The sequence below is a fragment of the Artemia sp. Qi Xiang Cuo genome, chromosome 16, assembly GCF_049724085.1.
Source record: "Artemia sp. Qi Xiang Cuo chromosome 16, ASM4972408v1, whole genome shotgun sequence".
Classification (NCBI taxonomy): Eukaryota; Metazoa; Arthropoda; class Branchiopoda; order Anostraca; family Artemiidae; genus Artemia; species Artemia sp. Qi Xiang Cuo.
Genome location: NC_142809.1, coordinates 46653543 through 46664475, shown reverse-complemented (window position 1 = coordinate 46664475; position 10933 = coordinate 46653543). Strand labels below are relative to the sequence as shown.

The 10933-nt window shown below is 32.7% G+C and overlaps 1 pseudogene; it reads right to left on the bottom strand.

Annotated features, from left to right (window-relative positions):
- Positions 1 to 1412: 1412 nt before the first annotated feature.
- LOC148942965 (uncharacterized) lies at positions 1413 to 2136 on the bottom strand (annotated as a pseudogene).
- Positions 2137 to 10933: the final 8797 nt, after the last annotated feature.

The following is a 10933-nucleotide window of genomic DNA, read 5'->3' as shown; positions in this document are numbered from 1 at the left end:
TTTCTCGTCATTTTTAGCTTTTTTGTGTATTAAAAGTGTGGTTGTGTAGTTTTTCGATTTAAAATTTAGTGTGAGGAGTTTGCGTTTATCATCTCCATTTTAGGTAGTTCCGTATTGATAGGTGAGTTAGTGAAAAAGTGTTTTAATATGTTTGTTGCTATCTTTCGTGGGATTGTTATTATATTATATTGTGAGTTTCGTACCGTGTATTGGGTCGCGCTGCGTGTTTGGCATGTCTTCTTTGGTATATTGCCGTTTGAATAATCAAGTGGTGTTAGTTGTAGGGTTGATCACAAGTTTTAGGTAGTCTAGTGTTTATAACTATGTGGTATTCAGAGATTATTTATTCATAATTTCGTTCTGTTTAATTTGTATTGGTTGAGATTGACGTGAGGATATGTAATGTCTTTTAAAATCGTTGGATGTAATTTTTTGACTGTCTTGCTCAACTCGTTATCGAAATGGTCACAGGGCGTCTTTTGTGCTGATTGTGCGACTTTTTTGTATCTTATGACGCTAGGGTTATCTGAGGTAATAATATTGAAATCGTTTGGACAACTTTTAATTTTATTGTGTAAATGGGGATGCACCTTTGATTTTTCTGTAACAAGTACCAAATAAATTAATCAACTTGCATATGCATCAATCAAAGGGACAGTTGAATGCACATTGCTCATATCTAAAGATATATCTCTTCAAATCAACCATCTTGCTTTCAATCATCTGTTGATTAACTCTCTTTCTGAAGTTCCCCCACAACTTCTGCTATAACGGTAACCATCGGCCTTGTAGTCTTGTAAGTATTCAAAACTATCTGAATATACTAAAAAAATACTATCTGCAGTAGGATAAGCTGGAACTTTGTTCTTGCAGAGTCTAAACTTTGATATACCAGTTTCGAGAACGGTCCTTAAGATTATAGCAGCCTCAGTAGATCTAAATGTCAATTTCTTGGTTTCGTAAATATGTGGGTCTACTGGCTTAGAAAATGAAGTGTCATGTATTGTTTTAATTACCCTTGGTCGATCATTTTGAAAATCTTGTACTTTTTTGGACAAAAAACAAACATTCAGAGAAGGCTTATTAAAAGCCGATTTATTTTTCTCAGGCTGTGTACTATAAATCTGTGAGCCCTGGTAATTGTCTTCACATAATTCATTGTCTATGTATACCGTTTTGTTCACGTTACTTTTTTGTTCTGGGTTTCTTTTATTGTTTTCATCATAGGCGTCATTAATCTGGAACTAATTTTCTACTTCCATTCGAAAACATTCAACCATATTCTCTTGGCAGTCAACCTTTTCCATGTCCTTGCACTCTTTAGTGTCCATGCACTCTTTAATTTACATGCACTATTTAATTTCCATGCACTCCTTGAACTTCATTTTCAGCTAATAATTTTCAAAGTTCTCTTAGGTATCAATCACGGAAGTATGACGTGAGGCGCCATGTATTGTTTGACTTACACTTAGTCGATCATTTTGAAAATCTTGTGCTTTTTTTGACAAAAAACAAACATTCAGAGAAGTCTTATTAAAAGCCAATTTATTTTTCTCCGGCTGTGTAATATAAATCTGTGTTTCGTAAGAGCCCAGGTATTTGTCTTCACATAGTTAATTGGCTATGTATACCGTTTTGTTAACGTTACTTGTTTGTTCTTGGTTTCTTTTATTGTTTTCATCATAGTCGTCATTAATCTGGAACTCATTTTCTACTTCCAGTCGAAAACATTCCACCATATTCTCTTAGTAGTCAAACTTTTCCATGTCTTTGCAATCTTTAGTGTCCATGCACTCTTTAATATCCATGCACTCTTTAATTTTCATGCACTGCTTGAACTCCATGTTCAGCTTATCATTTTCAAAGTCCCCTTCGGTATCAATATTTTCTGACACCTTTGCTTTAAAGTGTGTTTAGTAACCATCCTTATTGATTTTAACTCCCTGTTGTTCATCTTCATCTGTGGATTTACATATGGTACTTACCATTTTTAGCTAACATTCTTTCAAATACCTCTTATTTATTCTTTCAAGCTTGAGAATTTCATTTTTTTCTTTGTATATGTTGATGGATGTGCCACGAGAGCCTCTTTTCTTCTTGTTTTGACCCATCATCCGAATAGAAATTACGAGTGAAACTAAAAAGACACTTATTTCATTGTCTTAAAAACTACATCCACGAGTCCGTGAAAGGGGATCCAAACTTAAATAAGTATACCATTACTAGAGAGCAGTTGTATGTCAAATCCCCCTAAAAAAGGTAATAAAACTGCTTCTCTTTCAGTGTATTGGAACTTTGCTCAAAAAAAATTCAAATGAATTTACTGAAAAAATGTGCATTGTTAGTTTATAGTTTTAAGTAATAACATTTATCCTTACTTTCATTTAAAATACATTATTTTTATTTAAATTTGTTTTATGATGAATTTTCTAATAATGTTGGTAAATTTTAAGTAATGAATTAAAATTAAACTAAAATAAAAACGTTTTTTGTAATAAAAATTAAAGTGAAATAAAAACTCAAACCGCTGAGCTTCCTGGAATTAATATTCATTATTTTCAATAGTTACTTACAGTTATACGGACTTTTATATTGATTTTACACTTTTTGTAGTTGATTTGTTGAAAAACAAAAGCACGCTGTTCGAGATACATATATTTTTCAATAAAACGGAAAGGACATAACATACCTTAGACTTTTATGGTTTGGGAAGGGAGACAGGGGCAGTAGCCAAACTCCTATTGGTAGTAATTTTTGTTGACCATATAAAATTAGGGGGACAAAAGTATTTTTGTCCCCCCTCGATAAATTCCACCCGGGAAATTCCTCTGAGCCCCTCCTGAAAACGGCCTTGGGTTGCACCCCTTACCGTGTTGGTTTGAGGGATATCAGATAAAGAGATTGCATTTCAATGCCAAAAGAGTCAAAAAAATTTGGAGATTGCTATTTTCTTCAAAATAGTTGAAAGGCCCAATAACTGTCTTTTGAGATAAAATGACCCCATACAGCCACTGGAGTTAAGCTTATATTTTATAACAAATGTCGTTTGTTTTATTTGTTATTGTAAAGTGTTCATAAAAATATGATGAAATTTATTCCATAAAATCTTGATTATTTTTTATTTATTGAAGTTATAAAAGGGAAAACATTAAAAAAATTTAATTAAATTATAAATTATATTATATATTTTCTAAATCATATAGTTTATAACCCTCCTTAGGTTAATTTCTGCTTGTTATGAGTTTGACTTGTTTTAATTTTTGTTTGTTTTGGGTTTCATTTATTTATTGATACTGATATATGGTAGTTGTGTTCTTGTTAGATTATTTTATTCTGTTCTTGTTTAATTTTTTGTTTAATTGAGTTATTTATTTTTTTTTTGAAAATTATTTTTTTAAAAAATTTTTTTTGATTATTTTTTTTTAGTTTTATATTGAAATAGTTTTTTTCAGGGAGAAAGATTGAGCCTCTTCTGAAGTTAAACAGCCATCACTTCCATAAGAACCTTAGATAACCACTGGTCATCATCTACGACCCTTGACAAGCCTCTCTGGTGTCTGTCTCGTTCAGAATATCCTCGTTGTTACATATTTACTCACTAGAGACGGTAATTGGTCTCTCAAAATTTCATGCTTACGCACTGTATGACCACACAGCGAGCGGGTAGGGTGTAAAAGGTAGCTGCCCTCTTACAACGGACTCGTACTATATCCCTCTGATCTGAAAAAAAATACATTGTGCCAACATCGTTCTTTACTTAGGCACCGCTTCTGCGCTGCCTATGATTTTATTTTTTTTTTTCGTCGATGTTTTTAAAAACAAAAGATAAATATAGTTTTAAATAAAACGGAAAGTACATAACAGGCTTAAGTCTTTTATGGTTTGGGAAAGGAGAAAGGGGCAGTAGCCAAACTCCTCTTAGTAGTAATTTTTGTTGACAATATAAAAATAAACCAGACTATGCACATAATATTTTTTCAAGAACAATTGTTGCAGTAGAAGCAGTAAACATTAGAGGTGTCTGATTTTAAAAATAACTTTTAAAACATGAATAGGTATTTTTTGTAGCTATATAGAAGATTAATATATTAACTTTAAGTACCCAGTGAGTGTAATTAGTAAAAGATACACATTGTTTGAAACCAATTGAAAATATTCAAAATGGATCTCCCCGAGACTTGTATCTCTGAGTAGAAACACCTCCTCATACGAAACCCATTCTGTTTCTTTGTCATTTGTAAAAATGCTCCTTACTTTCAGTTGATATTCATTCTTTTTATGTTAATTTGTTTTCTGATCTTTTTTCTAATAATACTGGTAAATTTTCAATAATACATTAAAATTAAAGTAAAATAAAACAGTTTTTTGTAATAAAAATTAAAGTGAAATAAAAACTTAAACTGCTGAGCTTACTGTAATTAATGTTAATTATTTTCAACAGTTCCTTACAGTTATACGGACTATTATATTGATTTTACACTTTTTGTCGTTGATGTTTTGAAAAACAAAAGCACGCTGTTAGAGATAAATATAGTTTTAAATAAAAATGAAAGGACATAACATACCTAAGACTTTTATGGTTTGGGAAGGGAGAAATTGGCAGTAGCCAAACTCCTATTGGTAGTAATTTTTGTTGACCATATAAAATTAGGGGGACAAAAGTATTTTTGTCCCCCCTCGATAAATTCCCCCCGGGAAATTCCCCTGAGCCCCCCTGAAAACGGCCTTGGGTTGCACCCCGTACCGTGTTGGTTTGAGGGATATCAGACCAAGAGAGTGCATTTCAATGCCAAAATAGTCAAAAAAATTTGGAGATAGCTTTTTTCTTAAAAAGAGTTGAAAGGTCCAATACCGGTCTTTTGAGATAAAATAACCCCCGAAAACCCCGGGAGGTAAGTTTTTAAGTTATAAAAAATGCCCTGTGTTTTATCAATTTTTGGGAAGTGTGCATAAATTTTTCGGCTGGGGCAGGGAGGACGAATTTTCTGCCGGGAGAATTTTCAATGGAGAGGAAAGCTTCCAGGGGGTGAAATTTTCAGAAGAAATTTTAAACTGGGTGAATTTGCTAGAATTCATATACGAAATTTCTTTATATGTCTTGCTTTCTCTTTACCGATTCAATTGTCGTGTCGAGATGTTAAGGGCAATTGTTAGGGGTAAATATAAGGCAAGATGTAATTGTCCAAAGAATGTTCTTATGTAGAGGAGGATTTCTCCTTGGAGGTAGAGCCATATATCCTGTTCTATTTAAAAAACGATCATAAAAAAACAAGTTTATTCAACTGTTTTAAGTTTTAATATTGCTCCTTACTTTCCGTTGAATAAGCTTGTTTTATTTTCTTTATTTAATGAAACTTTGAGACAAACAATTTTCTAAAGAAAATGGAAAAAGTATTTCGATTAAATTAAAAGTATTTAAAAATGAAAAAAGTAAGTAGCAAAAAAAAATACACAAAACAATAGCCTAGTTACAAAAACAATTTTTACTCCAACCAAATCAGATAGAAAAAATGTTTGTGGAAAGCTGGTTAGGGTTTACTCAGTCACAAATTAGAACTTATATTTTCCTTATTATGGATCACTATCTATTGATGGCAGCCAAAAATGGGGCACCAAATATTTTTCCATGGTTTTTCCCTATTCTGCTTTCTTTCCTTTGGTTTCTTTATAATTACTTTATAGTCCCAAACTTCCAGGCAGGCCATGCCCCCCTGCCTCCTCTTGTCGGTGACCATTTTTAAAAGACCTGCCCACACTCTCCAAACTTTAACCTCAGTACTCGGAAGATTTTCAAAATAACCCGTAGAAGTTTCTTTTTCTCAGAAAATAAACAAACCCCCTACCCCAGCGCCGTGGTATAACCACACATTCAACTTATAAAAAAAAGAAATTGATCTCTCAATTTTCGATCTAATGAGCACCCTCTGAAGCTTTTGCGACCATGAGGCATAGGTGTGGATGAGGAAGGGATAGTCCTTTCCTATGCGAAATAAATTCTGCTCATTTTGGGGTTTAATGTTAATCTTTACTTTCATAGCAACAGCGTACACCAGAAGTATTCCCAGAAATCACAAGGGAGTACATATCAATTTGACATTTTTGTTTATTTTTTCGTTTCCGTTGCATCCCCCCCCAAAAAAAAAAAATAATTCACCGTCATTTTTACTTAATTTGGATAACTTGGGTCCCGCTTTACCACCACCCCTCCCTGCCCCTCGTCCCAGGATTTTGAAGAAATTACGGCACGGTCAAAACCCCTATGCATTCCAGAGGCCAGAACATAATTTGCACTTTACTGAATTAAATTTTAAATAAACTTTTTTATTATATTTTCGACTATGTTGAACAAAATGTCTATCTCAGAATTTTAATTGGTTATCTATTTATTTTATTTTTTTATGTTCATTGCCTTATATTTGTTTTTAAAATACGCTTCTATATCTATCTATCTAATATGCATGATAATTAAACAAAAAAAATTTTTAATGCATACAAGATATAATTTAACCCCCCCCCCTTATAATATGCAAATATATAGCCCAAATTTATTTCTAAAGTAACGAAGAAACTAACGAAAAAACTGGTGTGTTCTCGAATATTACACAGCGTAAACTTGAGGGAGTGGCGTATAAGACACACGTATCAAACGTCCTTTCCCCTACGGAAATAAAAAAAAATTAAACTCACATAAACCACTCAAATTTTGAAAGTCTTATTTTTCACAGGGGGTATTTTCCGTGGGGGGGGTAATTTTGTTTTATTTATTAGGTGAGACAAAATCAAAACCTGCATTATTTCAAAAACGTTCAAAAATAAAATAAAAAACAAGTTTTTTAATTGAAAGTAAGGAGCGACAGGAAAACTTAAAACGAACAGAAATTACTCCAGATAGGAAAGGGGCGGGCCCAGCCTCAACGTCTCTCTCTCTCTCTTTACGCTAAAGTTTTGATTCTTTCTCAAACCACTATTTTTTTAAAAAAAAAAATTTTATCGCAAAGAGCGAGAAGTTGTGGAGGGGAAAGCCCCTTTCATATTAGGAAAAATTTCTTTCCGTTCTAAGTTTTAATTTCGTTCATTACTTTAAATTAAAACAACTTTTTTTTTTAATTTGACTTTTTAATGAATATGAAACGACCGTACCTACCCAAACCTGCCCCAGGGCTCACCCCCCTCCCGCAGTCTCTGTGTGACCGAAATCCCTAAAAACCAACCCAGAGTAAGTGAGAGAACCATAATTCTAAACACCTTTAGTGAAACCAGTACAGAGTGCGTGTGCCATTACTTCTTTTACAACTGGAGAATCTAAAATATAGTTATTCATTTTTTTAAACTGGAGCTTTAAACCTCCACGGTTGGGTTCTCTGATTTTATGTATCTGATAAATAGATTTTCAGTAAGATCTCTTGCTTTTTTTTTGGGGGGGGAGGTCCCCTGTGTCAAAAACTAGGCAAATTTTCTCAAATATTTGGTTTTGGGTGTGGAACAATAAACTGAAAGAATTTTATATATTGATACCAATTGATATATCGAAAGAATTGACTTATTATGTTGATTCCAAATATATTAGTTTCATTAAATTTAATCTTACCCATCAAAAGCTACGGGTCAGAGAAAATTTGTCTGATTTTCAGAAAAAGTGGGAGAGACCTTCTTGAAGTCATATAATTTTAATGAAAAGCACACCATCAGATTGAAACTGTAGATGTTTCAAGCTCATATCTGCAAAAATGTGGAATTTTGCAATTTTAACCAGAAGAAAAATCACAGATGCGTGTTTATTTGACTTTTTGTTGTTGTTTTTTTTTCCAGGGGTGATCGTATCGACCGTGTAGGCCTGGAACATAAGGATAGGGCTCATTCTAATGGAAATGAAAAGTTCTTGTACCTTTTTTGTCTATATATAAAAACAGAGAACATAGAAATACTGATCTTTTTTTCTGCGCTACCAAAAGTACTGTTTTCATATAACTTTACAGTTTCATGAAATGTAATTAAACAAATAGGAAAGGGTTTTCATCTAAAATAAGGAGCAAGTTTAAAACTTAAAACAAATATAACACCTTTTCAACACCTTGCTCATTAAAAAAAAGTATTTGTTTTTTGCGGGGGTTATATGGGAGGATCTTTCCATGAAGTAAGTTTTCATTGGGGAAGGGACATTGCCATGTGGGGGGGCGCCGCATTTCCAAGCATTATTAAAGAAAAAGATCAGAAATTATATTTTAAAAAAAACAAGTTTTTTAACTGAAAATAAGGAGCACCATCAATACTTAAAACAGACAGAAAATATTACTTATATGATTGGGTTCAACCCCTAGTCAATACCTCGCTCTTCAAGGCAAAGAATTTTAGTACTTTCATAAGAGCTATTTATTCTAATTAACGGACTTTGAGATTAAGGAGTCATTTTTAAAGAATTTGAACAAAATTTGAACTTTAGCTTAAAGAGCAAGGTATTGAATAGGGGGTGAACCCCCTAATATACGTATTAAAAATCAATGAATATAGAAGTTCTGTAAGTAAGTTAATTCGTAAGTTACGTATATTTATTACTTATCAAAACGTTAGTAAATAAAAATAAACAAGTTTTGAAAAAGCCATTTAATAAAAAAAAAAAGAAAATTAATATACAAATTTTTTTTTAATTATTCATGTGCGGTGAGCCAAAATCAAAACCTGCATTAATTCAAAAACGTTCAAAAAATAAATAAAAAAACAAGTTTTTTTAACTGAAAGTATGGAATTTTGAATGAGCTCTCTTTTGATTTTCTAGGGCCAATGGGTCGGTACGATTACCCCCGAAAAAAAATAAACACGCCTCCGTGATCTTTCTTCTGGCAAAAAATACAAAGTTGCAGATTTTTGCAGATATGAGCTTGAAACATATGTAACAGGGCTTTCTGATACGCTAAATCTGACGGTGTGCTTTTCATTAAAATTATTTCACTTGTAGGGGATGTTTCCCCTCTTTCAAAAATCAGGCAAATTTTCTCAGGCTCGTAGCCTTTTATGAGTAATACTAAACTTAATAAAATTTATATATTTAGAATTAGCATTATGAGCCCATTCTTTTGATACATTTATTGACATCAAAACTCCGTTTTTAAAAGTTTCGATTACTATTGAGCCGTATCGCTTGTTTTTTTTATTGTTTTTTTTTTATTACGCATATGTTATTAAGTATATAAAGAGGTTCTCACCTTAGTCAATACCACGCTCTTTACGCTAAAGTTAAAATTTTGTTTAAATCACAAATCCCTGAATCACAAAGGCTGTTTAATTAGAATAGATAGCTCTTTTGAAAGCACTATAAAAAACTGTAGCGTAAAGAGCGAGGTATTGACTTGGGGATGATCCCACTCATATTCGTAATAATTTCTGTTCGTTTTAAGTTCTTATGTTGCTTCTTACTTTCAGTTGAAAAAACTTGTTTTTTTTAATTTAATTTCTGATCGTTTTTAAATAATGCTGGAAATCCGGCGCCCCCTTCATAGAAATGTCCCTTACCCCAAGGAAACATCTTCCACGGAAAGATTTTCCCGATTAAACCCCTCCTCCTGCAACCCCCCCCCCCCCAACCAGAAAAAAATCCTTCATGAAAATTTCTGTAAACTTCATAATAACCAAAAAAAAATCTAAACAATGGGCAAAGTTCATAAATTGCAGCCCTTCCCCTGGGACCAGTGGGGAATTCAGTCATCTTAAAAGACATATTTATTAGATTTTTGACTATGTTGAAGAAAATGGCCATCTCAGACTTTTAATTGGGTAACTTCGGGGAAAAAAAGAGCGTAGGAGGGGGCCAAGTTGCCCTCCAATTTTTTTGGTCACTTCAAAAGGGCACTTGAACTTTTAATTTCCATTCAAATGATCCCATTTATGATATTCTAGGATTACTGGATCGATACGATCAACCCTGGGGAAATAAAAAAAAATAAATAAAATAAACACGCATCCGTGATCTTTCTTCTGACAAAAAATACAAAATTCCACATTTTTGAAGATAAGAGCTTGAAACTTCTACAGTAGGGTTCTCTGATACGCAAAATCCCATGGTGCGATTTTCATTAAAGTTCTATTACTTTTAAGGGTATTTCCCTCTTTTTTCTTAAATAAGTCAAATTTTCTTAGGCACATAACTTTTAATGGGTAAGAATAAACTCGATATAAACTTATATATTTTAAATCAGCATAAAGATTTGACTTATTTGACACATCTATTGGCATCAAAATTCTGTTTTTTAGAGTTTTGGTTACTATTGAGCCAGGTCGCTCCTTACTTACAGTTCGTTACCACGAACTGTTAGAAAGAAAATACAAGTGAATGCGGTTTGTCAGTTTAATATACATATGCTGATAGTTATTCCTGAAAATCTTAATAGTATTTGGTCTACAGTCTCTGATATCATGATCTATTAATTTTTACTTGTGTCGACTTTTACCTAAGCAAACAAACAATGCTACAACCCCTGGAACAAAGTCTACTGGTAACCAAAAGTTTCGTTTTGACATCTGAATTGAAAGAAAAACTTTTCAACGCAAGCAAATTGAAAGATTTTGCCGTTATAATTTGCGTAATTAGCTAATTTGGGATGGCCACGACGTTTTTGAACCATAACTCAACATCTGATAATAAGCAGCTCTTACTAGTCTATCTTCATTACACCTAATGAGCTTCAACCAAAATCTAAGCATCACAATAGACCTACGTAGTTTTAACAAAAACAAGTCCATATCACCTTTCAGAATCTGTGAATGAGTTTTCTAAAAAAAAGCATATGCTATGCTTTACCCCCACCCCTCCGCAAAAGTATAAATATAAATCCCAATTTTTTTTCTAAAATATTATATAATTAAACAATTACTTACAAGAACTTCCAACTTCTGATATTCCAAATTCTGAGGTATACACAAAATTTGACTTGCTTGTAAG